Source organism: Rhinolophus sinicus, chromosome 9 (assembly GCF_057876585.1).
Source record: "Rhinolophus sinicus isolate RSI-liver-muscle chromosome 9, RSI-T2T, whole genome shotgun sequence".
In the NCBI taxonomy this organism is placed as follows: domain Eukaryota; kingdom Metazoa; phylum Chordata; class Mammalia; order Chiroptera; family Rhinolophidae; genus Rhinolophus; species Rhinolophus sinicus.
The window spans coordinates 38,081,334-38,094,051 of record NC_142509.1 but is presented as its reverse complement, the minus strand read 5'-3'; the positions used below and the strand labels follow the sequence as shown (position 1 = coordinate 38,094,051).

The 12,718-nt window shown below is 44.6% G+C and overlaps 1 long non-coding RNA gene across 4 annotated transcripts in view; it reads left to right on the top strand.

The window, feature by feature from the left end:
• The window catches only part of LOC141569167 (uncharacterized), a 467,986-nt gene that overhangs the window by 362,501 nt on the left and 92,767 nt on the right, over nucleotides 1-12,718 (top strand). For all 4 annotated transcript variants that reach the window (XR_016022426.1, XR_016022429.1, XR_016022427.1 and 1 more), the window contains one exon: nucleotides 9,373-9,521. This is a non-coding gene — a long non-coding RNA (uncharacterized LOC141569167). The remainder of the gene's footprint in view (nucleotides 1-9,372; nucleotides 9,522-12,718) is intronic.

The window sequence follows — 12,718 nt, the reverse complement described above, 5'->3', positions numbered from 1 at the left end:
GAAAAAGACGATATAGTGTCATTTTAATAATTGATTTTCTTGCAAAAGAATGACCTAGAAAGCACATACCAAGCATCATCACCTCGGAATTGCCGCCTGTCTTGACCCCGGCACATGCGATTCAAATTCCCTGAGCAAGCTGTTCAGCCATGAAGGTGGGGCAGGTGTTGCACTCAGAATGGGCTTCCTGTTTCTCCAATACTTACCCACTTCTCACCCACAGAGTGAGGAGGGAAGAAAAGTGGGGGTTCAGTGATTCAGTGGGGGCACCTGCACCCTGAGTCCCGGCTGGGTGAAAACTCACATAAATTTTCTTTTCTTTGAACGAGCTCCAAGTCGCACAAAACGTCTTTTCTAGGCCAGTAGTGAGTGTTCTCTCCAGGGACTCACCCCAGCCCGTTCACTCCGGTGGGAAGGTGGCCGTCACATGTATTGATTCCTGTTCCTCCATCTCCTCCTTGCTACCGGACACGTGAGGAAAAAGAATTGTGTTTCTCTTTGACCGGCCGTTCTCGAGAGGAAGTAGGTAACGTGCCTCGCCAAGGAAACAGGGATGCGGCCATTAATTTCCAGAATTAGGAAATGCGCCCGGCACCCATTCACAGCACCAGGTTTTGGGGGAAACCTGGGAATTCTCACCTAACAAGGTGCTGTTCAAAACAAGCATCTTACGTATTTGCAGAAAATTAAAGAGAACACTCGCTACTGGCGTAGAAAAGACGTTTTGTGCGACTTGGAGCTCGTTCAAAGAAAAGAATCGTTATGTGTCTTTTCTATTACCCTTTTTTAATTGTTGTGTGTCCTCTCTACTACCTGTTTTTAATCAACGTGAGGGAGTGTAATTTACATACAATAAATGCACCCATCTGAAGACAGTTGGATGACTTTTCACCCAGCCGGGACTCAGGGTGCAGGTGCCCCCACTGAATCACTGAACCCCCACTTTTCTTCTCTCCTCACTCACCCCGTCCCACTGGGGATTGTGAGTGGCCGTACTTCTGAGAGAAAACAGGGGCCAAGGATAACAGAGAGAAACCCCCAAAGCAATAGATGGCGATTGATTTCTCTACTGGCCAGGCCGTAGGAGCTCCAAGCCTTGATTTAATAGCTTGAGTTTGAATTTAATAAAGCCTCAACCAGCTCCATCAAACCGCCCAGGATTTCTGAAGAGCAATACTGATAAGTGTGGGTAGAGCCATTGTACTAATTCATTTCAAATACCTCCCACCAAAGACTGCCACACAGTGGACAGGCCGTCAGCTGGACACCAGAAACACAATAATAGATCTGATCTGGTCACCTGTCACTTACTTCCCTAATCAGAAATGTAAAAATATCTTAAGGAAAGAGTAAAAGCCATATTCTAGAAATGGAATGAAATGCATTCTACAACTTTAAAATGCATTTACTATTTGAAAAGAATTCGTGTGGATGAATGACAGAAATGACCCATCTCCGCCCCCACGTGTCCCGTAATAGCACTTTCTTCCTCTTTGGTTCTCCCTCGAACTTGCCCACGTCAGCGTTCCCTCATTTACATTTCCTGTTTCCCCAACTCAGAAGCCTCTGAAGTCACCCAGGGATGTTCCCACGAGGTGGACTGAGAGGACTGACTGGTTACGGAATTGTTTTTCCAGGTCTGTGCTGACTAAGCACGTAAGAGTCTGGACCTAACGCAGTCAGCCTCGGGCCTTGGCATCTGAGTATGCATTAGAAATCCATGTTTTCTGCTGGGAGCTTTTAAGCTGTTCCCGCAGGTGCCTGCCGGCTCCTCGAGGTGCAGGTATCGGAAAATGCTTGCCAGGAAATCCAGTGCGAAATGTCAGCAATGCTCACACAGCCTGTCTTGGGAGGGCTGCGGCCTCCTCTCTCTGAGGGAGAGGCCTCGGGCTCACGTGCCAAGGAGAAGAAACCTGTACAAGTCGCAGCACAAATTAAAGGCCATGCCCCTTCCAATAGAGGAATCAATTCCTCAAATGAAGAAGGTGACCCGGGAAAATGACTTGAGTCCAGCAGTCATAAAAGATCCCTGTGGAGTGAATTCTTCACAGGGCTGGTCGATGAGGTTTCTGAGTCGTTCGGGCTAATTAGCATACTTAATTTAATGCCAAACACTTTTCTATTTCGAGACTTCTTTTTTTCCCATTGAGAATCTTTTTGGAGACCTTGATGTCACTGAGACATTAACATTTTTCTAGTTTCATGTAGTTTATTTCCAGGCTGTTGCTGGTTTAGGGGCAGAGAAAGTGGCAGAAAAATGGTTGGTCCAACACACAGGAAAAGTACATCTATTCTGTAGCTCCATTTGTGCCGATGCCATAGCTATCGACACCTCAGGCCATCTTCTGCATCTAGGTCACATCCGTATCTACATCTGGTCTGTATCTACACACGTATCTACCTTTTATCTGTTCTATATCTAAATTTATATCTGTCCATTTGTATAAGTTTCTTTGGATTTCCGTTTTAGAAATTTTATGGCCTCAAATGGTGAGCAAAAAATTTGGAGCCATATTAAACACATGTTCAAATGAGATTTGGCTGTAAAAGTAGTAACAGTGTAAGTTTGTCACTTCAAAAATTAGCTCCCATATTACAGGTGAAACAATGGAGCCTTAAAAGGATTTATATCTCGTCTGTGTCTCAGCTATCCAGAGACATGCCTGGAAAATCACTTAATGACATACACATTGCCTTTCAAAGAAGGTAACATACGTGGGAAATACAGGACATGGAGAAATACTGAGAACTAGGCACTAGTACTTCAAAGCCAGTGAAGAAACAGATCTTACTTTCTCCCCTCCATGTGCTAATAAAAAATAAAAAAAAACATTTCCTAATGAATAATCTTGTTAGACATTTCAGGTTTCTGAGTCTTACAGCCTATGATTAAGTTTTCATTATATTCCACTTAAAGTGACAGTGACATAGAGGTTCGAACTCCAAAGTGGTTGGTAGGGCAGGCCCAGGCCCAGGTCACCGAGCTCCCGCTCTTGGCCATCTGCTTCTGCAGAGTCAGGGGAGCAGTGTCACTGGGGCCGAGACAGGGACAGTGCAGAGGACCGGCCAGACACAGATGTAGGACGGCACATTCTGGGGACAAGCCATGGCCCTAAGGTGAGCAACCCCGATGGGCCAAACCAAAGTGGTGAGCGGGGTGGAGCGAGCGAGGGGTTGAGGGCAGGAGCCGGACGTGGACGGAGACGGGGCAGAGGTGGGCACCATAGGAAATGTGGAAAGTGCAGCTAAGCAGGAGGAGGAGATGAAAAGTGCCAGCTATTCCTACACTGAGGCACCTACTTCAGATTCTGGTGCAGAGCTTTCTAGTCTTTGGTTCTTTGCAAAAATGCATTTTGGAGGCAAGAAAATAATCATGTTGGGAATTTTGATTTGTAACATTCTCAACACTTATTTACCTCAGGTGCATCTTTCTCCATCAGTAAATATTTCAATGATACCATTTCTAATGGCTGACTAATATGATACTACTTGGATTGACTACATGGTGTATAATGCGAAAACGATAAACTCAGACACTCCCAGGACGCAGACAGGTGGAGGACGTGAGTGAAGGGATTGTGCAGGTCAGGAAGGGGTGAGGGGAGCTGCAGTAAACAGAAAACCGCGTCCACTGTCTGATTGAACGTCTAGTGGCAGCCGGGGTTTCTCATGTTAGAATGCAGTGCTGACAAATGTTCTGTTCTTTCAAGGCCAGTCAGCATCCCAGAGTTTATCTTAAGGGCCTATTTATAAATGTTGGGGAACAATGGAACTTTGATTTAAATCACTGAGTTGGCCAATGGGGACATGTCTGGAGGCAAGATTGCCCTCATGACTTCTGGTTTGCAACCTCCGTCTAGATGTAACCCAGCTGTAATTTTTAAACAAGTAGATTGATCTGAATTTTCATTATTTTAAGCAATGTAGAAATCAATTACATTTGAACAGAAATATGCTCAAGATGTGATTAAAACCTGATGTTTACTATCAAAAATAAGAGCTGGATTAAAGATTATACATTTTAAGGGCTTTTGATGCATGTTGAAAAAGTGTCCTACGAAGAGTTTGTACTAATACATAGTTTGTACTAAATACAATCTTCTTTTCCAAATTTGGGTTATTAGCTCTTAGCGCGTATAATATTATATATGATTAAAAATATTATCAATATAGATGGTATATTGTGTTTTGTTATCGGAAAGGTTGATATTTATTTTCAATTCTATTTCTTCTCAGGTGAATTTTCTATATGTACTCTTTGCTTTTTTTATTTGTTAAGGTTGTTTATATATTAAAGACATCAGCCAAGGGTTTATATTCTATACCATATTTGAAAACACATAAAATTCCATCTTAACACAGATTTAATATTTAACCATATGGACATAATATTTCTTACAATGACTTTCATTGTAAGTGTTCCAAGATTTGAAACATATGCCATTCCATCCCAAAACGCAGTATCTGAGAATGGGCCATCTGCACATGATCAGAGATGTTCTTATTTACACACAGTCTTGCAGCTCATGCAGAAATATGTGGTGAATATATCATATCACCACAATAAAAAAAACAAAAAACCAAGATTCGATGCGTGAAAACAAAGTGCTAGAAAAGTACAAAGCCAGATTACAATTTCGTGTACTGCCATTTCTCCACCTCACATCCGAGGAACACCTAATTAAATGTGATGGAACCCATAGGTACAAAGAATTTGGACTGGTCTCGACACAGTCACCATCATGTACGTGTTTGATCATTTGTTCCTTGTATACCCTGCTCTTTCACACGTCACTCCTTTACTCACACAGTTCCCTCTTCTTGGGACATCTTTCTGTACTTTTGGCCAGGCATCCTTTGTGATGCAGGTGGGTCATGAGCTCCTTCAGAGAGGCTACGCTGAGCTGAGCACACCGCCACCAAGCCCCACCGCACGCTTTGTATGAGTCTGTTGGATGCATCTAATTATTTAGTTTCTATATTCGTTTTTTCACTTAAAATATAAGCTGCTTAAGAATGGGAATTGGTCTCTTTTATTCCTGAATTCCCAGTACCCATCACAGTCCATGGAACACAATAGATATTTGGATTAAACTGAGGGATTCATTAAGACCATTTTATTAGGTTGGTGCAAAAGTAACTGCGGTTTTTGCAATTATTTTTAACCTTTTCAACCGCAATTACTTTTGCACCAACCCAATGAAAAGCCCTTTCAGCTCTGATATTTTATTCTACCTACTGGGTAAATGATCAAAGAAGGACCCATTATTCTTAATTTAAGATGTGCGAAATGTCAGAGTCGGGGCTCAAGCTCTAGTCACAGTACAGTCAGTAAAAATGTCTTATGATTTATGGCATCTGCTTAGCCCGTGTGGACACCATCCGTCACTGCAACCCCAGAGAGCTGTAATCCTCCGTCAGATTTGGTCCTCGCGCCACTGTGAACGCACAAAGACTATTCTAGAATCCGTCACCCCTACAGTAGCCTCTGGCTGAGGCCCAGAAATTCTATTCCTAGATCGTGTTGACGAAAATACATTCCTTTATTTGTTAGAGTGGGCTTGGAAAGGCATCAGGAAGAGGGCTTCTAGGAGAGTCAGGCTCACCAGCTCCCCCCACACACTGTGAAATCTTATAGGTTCACTCCCCATGCACATGTGACTTGGTTTTAAATGGCATTTGTCTTCTGTCTTGTAGCTGCATTACCAGAGCAGGTGACCTCCAAGGCCCTTGCAGCAGGGGAGTGACAGGTAGAGAAGGCACACCGGCCTTAAGTCCCTTTTCCCAGAGGTGCTACATGTCACATGCCCTCCCAGAACAAGTCACAAGCCCCAGTTGAGCTGCGAGAAAAACCAAGAAGCAGAGAGGAGGCACATAGATTTTTATGGGGCCCTCCTGTCGCCGTCACATGTCCCCTGATATTTGAGATGTCCTCTGATGATCCTAACAGCGCATCGGGATAAAACCATGTTGGGAGAATTCCCTTTTCAGTCTTGCAGGTTCTAGAATCTAGAATCTGGGAACTTCAATTTCCCCGGTTCCCTCTATAGCAGCCCCTGGCTTCAAACACAGAAATTGTTGGACCCCACGCTGTTGCATTAAGTTAATTCCTTTCGGCAGAATAAACCGAGGAGGATGCTTGTGTGAGAAACAGATTCAGACGGAGCTGGTGGTGGTCCTCTCTCTTCGCGTGTTCCGGTCTGCGGCCTGGATCTGTTATTCTAATACGCTTTTAATGACTGTTCCCCCGGTATGTGGGGGCGCGTCGATCTGCCCACGGCTTCCCTTTCCTAGAAGATGAATCAATTAAGCTGCAGGTCTTCTGTCTTATCCTGACAATTGTGTCCCGTCAGCACACTCGGAGACACTTCACCCCAACATGTTTCTACAGCTGTTTGGGTCATTGTATGTCAAAAAAGATAAATTCTGCCTTCAAACAGCCCAGTAGTTAAACACCAGAGGCTGTGAAGCCGTCTGTGGGTACTGAAGACTCAGGAAGTCTGTTGCTGGAACTCCCAGGTGGGCAGATAGCCCCAATTCCTGCTGGCCCAGGAAGCCTTGCTTCTGCTTTGATACTCCAGGCTCGAGGTGAGGTGATGCCGACCGTAGGTCCAGGTGGTGGGCTTGGCAGTGTCGCCATTTGGGGCCTTGCAGTGGCCCATGCCCCGTCTATGTTGGGGTGAACTGTGCTACTATTGAAAGACAGAAACCTCCTCTCAGGTCCCTAACCTAAATCCTCTACTCTGGGGCCTTTCTTATGTTCCGTTGAATCCGTTTTTTCCTTTTGTAGACTTACGTCAGTTACATGCACACGGTCGTGTGCACGTACACGCCCCTCTGGGGGTGGGAACCGTGTCTGTGACTCACCACTGTGTTTCCTCGCTCCCTGCAAAGTGATGGGCGCATAGAATGAACTCAGTGACCAGTGAGCCCATCAGTGGCATTCCCTGTGAGAAGACAGACGTGTTATTTGGGTGTTGTTTCTACATCTTAGATAATAATTCAAAGTATCCATTAAGGGATCTGCTGGGGAGTCAGGGCCCTGCCCACAGCTAAAGCCCACGATGTGGGAACCCCTTCCTGTGTCTGCCGGACGAGCATGTAGGCGTCTTGTGCCCACGACCCACATTACGATTTCTCGGTGGCCCAGAGGCTGTACACCCTGTCGACAGAGGAGATATCAAAAGGGTCACTAAGAGGGGTGTTTTCAGAGTCCAATTTCCTGGGCTTGTCTTCTTAGTCGGTTACTTCCTAGTGCTGTTTCCTGCGTGGCCTTCAACGATTGTCTGTCTCTGTTTCTTAGATGACTCACGTGTAGGATGGAGGTGGTGACATTTACATTTTATTGAGGGTGGTAGTTGGGTGGGCTGATTCGGGAAAAGCGCTTAGAAGAATGCCTGGTGTCCATCATGGAGAAGGGGAAACGTCGGCCATTATTATTTGGTTATTGTCACGCTCTCTGATCCAGACGTGACATATACTGAGGGGACGTCTGAAACTGTCACTTCACAGCTTTCAGATATTTCTGAGGTCCCAGTAGACTTGAATTGAATCCTGACCATATCATTCCAGGACCACTGTCTCATCGGCCAATCAGGGATAATTTTTTTAAATTGTTTTAAAAAAATCCAACAAGATGAAGATGGCAATATATTTTTGATACAAATGATTTGATTTTCAAATAGTGTGTTTAATAGTGCAGGGATATGCTCAGAATATATTGAATTCATAAAGCAGGGTATGAGGACATTTTAAAAGCAGCAAAATACAGTATGTTACTTTTTAAATGCATGCATAGTTATATCAACTTATGTATGACTTTTTAAAAGGAGACTGTAAATGCAATAGGACTAGTTAGACATTAATTTTATTGACTAAAAATAGCAATGGCATGTTTCTTTCTGTCTCGTGGAAGAATAGGATAATTTTACTCTTTCTGCTTCTTTTTCCAATAGCAGTTCTCTGATCTGCCTGCAACCCTCTGGGCACCCTTCTTTCCTTTTATGTAGTGGTGAAATTGAATATAGTTAAACATAAAGTCCTATGTGACGAGCAGCTCTGCTGCTTTTATCATGGCTGCGTTCTGCTGAGTCCTGCTGTTAGTTTAATGTGATGCTATCAGGCTAAATACAGTATCACCAGAACTGTCTGGGCCTGGCACTGCGGATTTCGCTTACTGGAACAGCATGACTTTGGCCTCGAGGACTGCGTTTCTAGCTCTCCAAAAATACCCACCACTTCCCATCTGCAGGCTTATTTTGACAGACGAGGCATTTGTCCATCAGGTCCTTTGTTTCTATAAATCCTCGTACTGGCCAGCCACATCTGAAAGGTCCAGCACCTGTAAACACTGCCACGTACAGCAGACGCCAACATCCATGAGACCCTCTTTCTCAGGGGGAGTCTGAACTCATGAAACTGACGTTGGGTTCCAAATAAGTGAGCATCTTAGTAAAGACACTGAGAAAGTCGTACAGCACAGCACGGCTTCGCCAGTCAGGGCAGCACATATTAGTGGGGCTCAGCTGGAGGCGGGCCACTGACTTCCCCAGCACAATTCCCGAATGAATGTTTCGAATTATTATCGAAGCTGCTGTAAAAACAGCACCAATGTCTTGGCTGTCCTTTCCTGGTGACATTTTTTAGCAGGTGGTGTGGGGGGTGGGGGTGGGGGTGGGGCTTTTTTTTTTTTTGAACTCTTATTTCAAAAAAAATAATAAATGCTTCATTTTTTTCACTGTACGAGCCTCGGTTGCACACGTAACACTGAACACACCAAGCAACTCAGAGTGGTGGTGGGGGGGCGTGCAGTCTGGCTTCTGTGGCTTCTTCAGGTGCCATCGGACAGTCTAAGAGAAGCAGCACATAGACTTTTGTTTTAATATCCTCTGTCTCTCTGTTCTCATCCTCAGTGTATTTACAAATTAGAGAAAGACGTTATTTTTCTCCCACACTAGGAAATGTGGCTTCATGACAAGACAGCATGTTAACGTAGTTCCTGGGCTGCCGAAAGAAATAGCCGTGGCCCTGGTGAGTGTCTCAGGAGGCGCTCGCCTTCCATTGCTGTGAAGTCAGAAGTCTCATTAGATGCCGCAGCATGTTTTAAAGGAACCGGGAAGTGAGCTGAGACTTCCCTTTAGAAGGCCTCATTATACAGTCAAGACAATCATGCCCCTTTGTAGCAGGGTTGTGCGCAGTGTACCCGGGCTCTCCAGCAGTGAGATCTTTCCATTTCCTTTGGGACATTACAGATGGAATGGAATTAGCCAAAATTTGCATCTGCGCTGTCTGCCGAATACGTAGATAGACGAGCACATTCTAGCTCGTATTTGAACAGGTTATAAATATTCTTTTGTCTTATGTCTCCTGCAGGTTCACTAACAGACGATTTGAAACTCCATTTTGCAAAGCAAAGTACCGAAGAGCTGGGGGCGACAACTTTTTGTCGTGATGGAACACATCGCTTGATGTGCTGCAGAAAGCGTGATCCTCGGTGAGGACTCACAGAATCGGTGCCACAGGTAAGGGACGTCTGTGATCCAACCCCCGCCTTCGTCTGCCCACAGGCCCTGGTGCTTTCAACCTCTGAACTAAGATATGGAACATGAGCCGCTTGTTAGAGCAATCAAGGGACCTACCGTAATATGTGTCCTTTCATGTGGTTTGCCAAGCGAATTCAGTAGCCGCTGTCTGCAGTGAGCATTGGTGTCTTCTGGGGAGATAAGAAAATGTGGTTGATTTACAAGTACCTGCCTGTCTCATCCAGGACTTTCCTACAGGTTCGGTCACGTCCCCTTCTCCAACATGCCCAACCCCAGATTCCTTCCTACGTGTTGTGCAGGGTGCTCTGTTTGGGTTACTTCCCTCTCTAACTCATTGGTATGTGTCTGTCGTTCAGATGACAGTTTTCTCACATTTTTTGGTCACGTGTGGGGCGTGTTGGTATCGTAATCATTCTCATTTTCAGCATCTGAACTTGGCCACAGTATTTGCAATGCTACAAATTAAATTAGCTCTCTCTCCATACAAAGCACAGCAGCTAATCCACTGGCAAATCCAAGACGACCATTAGCACTGACCACGTGTGTGCACTCAAGTGACCTGGGGAGGGGCTGGTGCCTGTTTTCTGGGCCCAGTGCCTCATGGTCCCAATGTGCTGACCTCAGATCCAGGTGTCACGTCCTCCAAAACAGCAGGCAACACAAGAGGGAATATGAGGGCGGCAAAAGGCTTTTTGTGTGATTTATTTCTACTTATTAAGGAAAAAAATTTTCCCAGTGCCCCAAACATCCTTCCCCTCCTGTCTCATTGGCCATAAATGGGTCACATGCTCATGCCTAGGCCAATCACAGACAAAGGAGTGCCCGGTTGTTCTGACGGACTCAGACCAGGCTTGATTCATGGACGGGGCTGGAAACCCCGTAGCCTGACCATGTCAGAATCCTGGCCATGGGGACAAGAGAGGTGGCCGTTACGAGGGAGTAAACAGTGACAGCCACAGGAAGCCAAGACTTGAGAACAGAAGTTAAAGCGGGAGAGAGAAAGAAGTAGGAAAATATCTTTTAAAACAATTTTATGACTATATCTTTTTAAAAAAATAAATATAAATTAAGTTCAAAATTGACTTTGCTCTCGAGGAGAAAGCACACTGCAGTTAAGAACTGCCTTTCCAGTGATACCCTGTTTTTCCTCCAGGTTGATCTCCCTCAAATTATACACCAGAGGACGAGCTCTTTGTCTCTGTCAGACATGACCACCCTAAAAACACAGTTCCTTAGAAGAATAAAGGCAGGGTTTTAGTTGAATAATAGAAATATTTTTGGTAAATGCAGAGATAGAATTCTTGAAGGTCACCCAGGAAATCGGAAACCCTTCAGAGTGGCTGAAGGAAAAATTACCTCATTTAACCTTTTAAACCATGTTAAAATGGATTATTTCATTGTCATCTCTTTTGAGTTTTCTGTGTCTTATTAAATCTGATTATTTAATGACAAGTCATACGTCATAGTCATTTGAAAAGTTTTTGGCATTCATTTCAAATGGGAAAAACAGCCAAAATTGTAAATTTAGTCACATAACAACTATATACCAAAAAACAGAAGTGTGCACAGTTCACGTATTGTGGTCTCATAGTGTTGGAAACACATCTGTGTGTCACGCATGTGCACCGCGAGTGGGCTACCCTGTGAGTCATTCCCTGTGAGTGGCCATCGAGTCCACACGGATCCAGGCCGGGCAGATCTATGGCTGAATCCTGACGAGGTTCGGAAGCGAACGACCACCAGGCTCATTCGGGCATTTCCACCACAAATGGGCCCTACGTCCCGGAGGCTCTCCACAGTGAGGCACGCTCAGTGCTTACGGGAAACAAAGGCGTCTGTGTGAGTTGTGAGTCTGAGAGCGAATAGAAATTAATATGAAATAATCACAGCCATGAAGAGCATCGTTTTTCCATTGAATTACAATGCGCAGGCAGATAAGAGGGCAGGTCCGTGTGAGAAGACAGGCCTGCAGCCTCGTTTTCAAACTAGTAACGTTCTGTCGTTTACACACATCATTGGAGTATTCTTGTAAATACATTGACTAACCTGAAATACAATCACTTTAGAATGATCAGAACTTGCAGATTATTTTAGAAAGAAACAAAATTTAAAGTCACCAGTATCCTACCACCAAGAGGCTAAAACAGTTGATAGTTTGGCAACTTTTCTCAAATGATATAAATGTAAATATACAGCATCATATAGATTTATCTTTTTCTGACAACAGTGCTTTTAATTTGTAAGTAAATTCAATCTCAAATAACATATCCAAAATATAAAAACATGACATTTCAACCCATATTTAGCATGACAGAGGCAGGAGTCGGACATCGCTTCTCTGGTTTCCTACCGATGAAGTTTATGGGGTGGTGACGTGCCAGACCTGCCTCTGTGAACGCCTGGGCTCAGCCACACACAGTGGCAGCAGTACTAACCTCGCAGCCGTTTGGGGTGCTGTTTGTCTCAGACACAGCTATACAAGCCACTCTAGAAATCCTCCACAGGCCAACCCTAAACCTTCTAAGTGGGTCTCCTGGGTTGAGATCAGTCATCCACGAACCCATGGGGTCTCTGGCTGCTTTAAATCTGGACGATGCCTTGTCGTTTTAAGCCTGGATGCTTTCTGATTCCTACAGATGGCCAGCTTCAGGTGACCTCAGGCTGGTTAGACAGGCAGGAGTTAGGGAATGTCAGGAAAATCTTAAACACCTAAGAATGCAAAGTAACTTGCCCACACTCCCTCCCAAAGAAAAGAATTTGCCTCCTAGAAATTTGTAAATCATGCTCTCTCTTTGGCGAGGACCAGTTTTGAGTAAGCTGTGGGCTGCAATTTGTATTGATCGAATTGTGAGCTTTCTGAATAAGGTGTTTCCAACAAACTTGATTACGTTTGTTAGAGAGTTTGACTTTGTCCATCTCCTCTTTTGTCTTTGTGATCAAAATTTTAAATGAGAAACAGAAACTGTATTATAAATATTATGATTTTTTGACACCCTAAAAACACCTTTCTGGCTGGCCAAAGTCTTTCTGGCAAAAGACCGCCCTTCTGGGAGCTAGGAAGTCTTCGGGGGTGTTCTCTGGGAGGGCTGGTCATGTGAAGGCCCTGGGTTTTCAGGGCCATTCCTGAAATGGGTTCCCACCGTAATGCCCAGGAGCTCCCCTTCTCCGGGTGGCAA